Below are 5,351 nucleotides of genomic sequence, written 5' to 3'. Positions count from 1 at the left end.
CTGGGAGGGAGACAAACCATAAGTGACTCTTAATCTCACAAAACAAACTGAGCGTTGCTGGGGGGAGGGGGGTTGGGAGAAGTGGGTGGGATTATGGACATTGGGGAGGGTATGTGCTTTGGTGAGTGCTGTGAAGTGTGTAAACCTGGTGATTCACAGACTTGTACCCCTGGGGATAAAAATATATATTTATAAAAAATAAAAAAATTATATAATAAAAAAAATTCATTCAGCCAAAACATAATCTCTTTCTCTTTTTTTTTTTTTTTAAAGATTTTATGTATCTATTTGACAGACAGAGATCACAAGTAGGCAGAGAGGCAGGCAGAGAGAGAGGAGGAAACAGGCTCCGTGCTGAGCAGAGAGCCTGATGCAGGGCTCGATCCCAGGACCCTGGCATAATGACCTGAGCCGAAGGCAGAGGCTTTAACCCACTGAGCCACCCAGGTGCCTCCATAATCTCTTTTAATACATAGTTATGGCAATGGATTTTGAGGTTGATCCATGCCTTCTGCAGCATACACACAGAGAAAGGCTGAATCTTTCCCTTCTTCAGACTCTCCTAACATTATCTACATGTAGCTAATTTAGCAAATACTTATCAATTCATTTTATTATTAATTGTGTGTGCATTCTTTCCTTAAAAAGGACGGGAGTTTGCTTCATTTGTTTTTGTGGTAGTGCCTAGCATAGTGCCCATAGCAGGTACTAGATGGAAAATGGTTGAAATGAATCTTCATCTTCCATAATCATCATGATGTAAAATGATGACTAAACTCGGATCAACTGATAATATGATTGTTAATCATCAGACCCCAGTGCAGTCATCTTTGGAATGCAAGCCTGACCAAGGAAGAGAAAGAGAATAATTCTGGAATTACTTTCAATGGTAAATATTAGGTATGTGGTCTAAAGCTTCAAATTATTGCTATTTTCAAGGATAAACTTAATAAATAATCCATCTTTGATGATTACAGTTTAGTAGATTTTATTATTCGGAAAGGTAAACCACGTGGAAATGGGTCACCTGACATTTCTCATGTACTAAGTCAGCCTGATGCCAATACTTGCGAGTAGTCCCTTGAATTTAGAGAAACAGAAATGGAGGTGGGGAAATACCAAATATATGTTCATGAAGAAATACCATTGATTCTAACCGAGGTCTCCAGCTTTAAGCTCACATGAAGCAAAGTCGAGAAAATAAAGGAAAGTGATGATAAGGAAAGAAAAGTGGTAAGAAGAAGAAGAACTGGTAAGAAGAACTGTGAAAAGCCGTAAAGCTATGAACACGACCAGTACTTGGAGGGCATCTGGTTTTCCCTCACTGTACATACATCAGAAACACCAGTCCTCTTTCAGCTCCTCTTCCCGCAGTCCCAGGCTCATGGTCCATCAATATGAACTATCCATCTCCAAAGTTCAGAACCCAAGTCTCTGTCCATATCAGCCAGAAGAATTGACAAAAGGCAGTTGCGAAACTCAAAGTGAACGAAGCCCTGTCTCAGAAGGTGGCTCAGCAGATTGGCAGCTGGCCAAGGTAGACTGTACATGAGTGGGTGATGGCTGGAACTTTTATTCTAGTAGCTGGAATAGAGAGAGCACGGGGCCACTTTGGCAAGAGACACTGTTTCCTGGGTTGGCTCCATTTAACTGAGAGACAGGGTGCCCATAGGTTCAAGCATTATACCTTTGTGGATATAAGATTAATCCTTCTTGTTCCCCCTTTTAAGTCCTTGACCTTATGATACTATCTTCTTTCTCAGAGAAGGAAAAAAAAAGCACTTTAAAGGAATCAGTATTCATGACACAAAAGTCTGGAGGAGGAAGATTGGTTGGAAGTTCACTTGGCATCTTCTTTTTTCAGCTTTAATACAAATGGTGAGTTAGTCCTCATTCTCTCACATAGACATCAATTGCTTTGAAGGGTTTTTGCCTAATAAAACATCAAGGACATTTAAAAATATTTAAGATATAGCACACATAGAGAAAAATGCATAAAATGTAAGCACATAGATTAATGAGTTGTTATATTCCAACTCATTATATGTATCATGTATCATGTATCATGTATCATGTATCATGACCTAGGTCAAGACACAGTACATTTTCTAGAAATGTAGAAAACTAGAAAACTTCTCAGTACATATTTTAACCACTATTTTTTTTTTGAAAGAGACAGAGAATTGGAGGGTTGGAGAGGAGGGGCCAAGGAAGAGAGAGAATCTTAAGCAAACTCTGTGCCCAGGACGGAGCCCAACATGGGGCCCACCATGGCGCTCCATCTCATGACACCAAGATCATGACCTGAGCCAGAATCAAGAGTCAGACACTTAACCAAGGGCCAGCCAGGTATCCATATAATCACTATTTTGTCATCTAATTCATCTTTTTCAGAATTGGCAGATGTCCCCCGAAGGAAGTCAGACCCCACAGTTAAAACTTGTAATTCCTCACTATCATGTGGAAGTATTCAGATATTTTCAAGCTGTTGTTTTTGGTCCAAGTTTTAAGTTTTCTGTAATGGAAAAATCATTCCAAAATGATCTAGTTAGTACTGTTATTCAAGTAAAACCCATAGAAGTCTCTTTTGGTATTTATTCATTTTGTGTCTCATGCTGATCCTTCCTCTCAAAGACTATCAAGGTGTCTCTCTGATACCTGTTCTGCTCAGCCAATATCAATAACACACATTTAAATATGTGGCAGGGCTTTCTATTACCTGGAGAAGAGAAAATTGATGTCCAAAAAGATTGTTTTTAAAGGAACTCATATTTCCTGATTAGTGTAGAACTCTTGACACTGGAAAAATCAATCGGAATTTGAAAGTGAGATTCAAGTACTGAACTAATTTAAATAGCATTTTCCTCTGACTCCTACCTTTCCATTTCTATGGAAAAGTCCAAAGGTATAGGTAGGCCTATCCAGAATTTTTTATACTCCAATTCCTTTCAGGGATAGAAATCCAAAGAGGGGGTATATAGAATGAACAATGAAAGCATTTGGTTCACATGGGGTTCTCCTGGGGAAGGCTCGAGTGACCCTCTGTTTATTTTGTGAAAGAAATATAAAAGGGGAACTACACTTAATGAGGTCTACAAAGTTGTAATTTCTTTTGAGTAGGCTGCTGAAGCTCCATGGAGCCACTATAGGAAAAGCTTCTCTGCAGCCTTTCCTCAGCTTTCCTAAAAACTTAATACTGAATCTCAGATAGTATGTAGACAATACCCTCCATCTTCTTCCTCAAATCTTCCTGAAAGAAGAGTATATGAGTTCCAATCCCAAGGAACTTTACACTGTTATATTTTTTTTCATGTGCTAGATCCTTTATTAGATACTAGGGAAATAATGGTGGGTGAGACAGTCCCAGGTCCCCAGCCCATACAAGTATAAAATCACCATAAACAGGACAAAAAGTCCCCCTGGCACCACAGTTTGAGTATAGGCTCTAGAGTCTGGACAATGCTACTGTTCCTATCCCTCTCTCTAAACACTGTCTTTCCAGTATTAGGTCAACCAGCCCCAACTAAGCTAAAACTATTCCATTTGTGGACTTCCTAAGAGAGATGTTTGGGAAGGGCAAAGAACCTGCTTCCTCCATTGCAATTTTGAAAGGAAAATATATGGAACCAAGGTGGTATAAAAATGCCTTTACAATTTCAATATAAACAGTTTTCCATTTCTGGTATCTTTTCTTTATGAGGGGTTGGGGGGGACATTGTTTCCATCTAAACTAGAGACAGGGTGGGGATGGACTCAGGCATCACCTTTTTAAATTTTAAAATTTTTATTTTTTGTGAATGCATAAGCACTTTCTATAATTTATTTTCACCATTTAAAAATTATAGTTTACATACAATAAAATTTACCTTTGTAAGTATGTGGTTCTGAGTGTTTTTGTAAATATTAGTTAATATGTAAATATTAAACAACACACTAGTGCACAAGCAGTGGGCCAAATAAGAAATCAAATGGCAAATCAAAATATGTCTCAAAATGAAAGAAAAAGAAAACACAGTATTTCAAAACCTATGGGATGCAGCTAAAGCAGATGTTAGAGTGAAATTTATGCTATAAATGCTGGTATTAAGAGAAAAATTTCCAATAAACAACTTAACATAATACCACAAGGACCTAGAAAAAGAAGAAACTCAACTGAAATTTAGTAAAGGAAGGAAATAACAAAGAAAAATCAGAAATAAATAAAATAGAGATCAGAATAAACAGTAACATAACACTTAAAGTAACAATGAGTAAAAAAAAAAAAAAAAAAGATCATGCTTTAACTACATTAACTAAGAAAATAATGAGAGATGACTCTAAAACCAAAATGGGAAATGAAAGGAAAATAATCCAACCCCAGATAACTGCAGGCAACAGATAACACCAGAAGTACATAGTATGAAAACATATTACTGTAAATAAGTATTTACTAGCAAATCAGATAACTTGGGGGGAAAAAAAAACCCAGATGATTCCTAAAAATGCACAAGTTACCATGATTGAATCATGAATCTTGAATCCAAGAAATAGGAAATCTTTGACCAATAACAAGAATGAAAGTTGAATTAGGAATAAAAAAACCTGCCACCACAGAAAACCCAAGAACATGTTACCTCACTGGTTAATTCTACCAAATTCAACTAAACATTTAAAAAATAATGAAAATATCAAAATCTTACAAATAATGCAATAGAGGAAACACATTCAAATCATTCTATGAAGCCAGGATTACCCTGATACCAAAGCAGGATAAAAACAATATAAGAACAAAAAAGTTCTCATTTCTCTGATGTAAGTCTTGCCACTCTGGCTTTCTTTTGACATCTATGTACATGATAAATGTTTCTCCACTCCCTCACTTTCACTTGAAAGTGAGTCTCTTGTAGGCATCATAGAGATGTGTCTTGTTCATTATCTATTCTGACACCCTATGCCTTTTGATTGGAACATTTAGTTCATTTATATTCAAAATAATTATTATATTTTTAAAGATTTTATTTATTTATTTGACAGAGAGAAATCACAAGTAGATGGAGAGGCAGGCAGAGAGAGAGAGAGAGAGAGGGAAGCAGGCTCTCTGCTGAGCAGAGAGCCCGATGCGGGACTCAATCCCAGGACTCTGAGATCATGACCTGAGCCGAAGGCAGCGGCTTAACCCACTGAGCCACCCAGGCGCCCCTATATTCAAAATAATTATTGATGAATATGTATGTATTGCCATTTTATTACTTGTTTTGTCATTGTTTCTGGAGATTTTTCTCAGGTCCTTTCTTGTCTCTGTTATCTTTGGTCTCTTTGCACTCAAAGAGTCCTGTTTAATATTTCCTATAGAGCTGGTTTAGTGGTCACAA

The sequence above is a fragment of the Mustela nigripes genome, chromosome 2, assembly GCF_022355385.1.
Source record: "Mustela nigripes isolate SB6536 chromosome 2, MUSNIG.SB6536, whole genome shotgun sequence".
Classification (NCBI taxonomy): Eukaryota; Metazoa; Chordata; class Mammalia; order Carnivora; family Mustelidae; genus Mustela; species Mustela nigripes.
The sequence above is the reverse complement of the archived record's forward strand: the minus strand, read 5'-3'. Positions refer to the sequence as shown.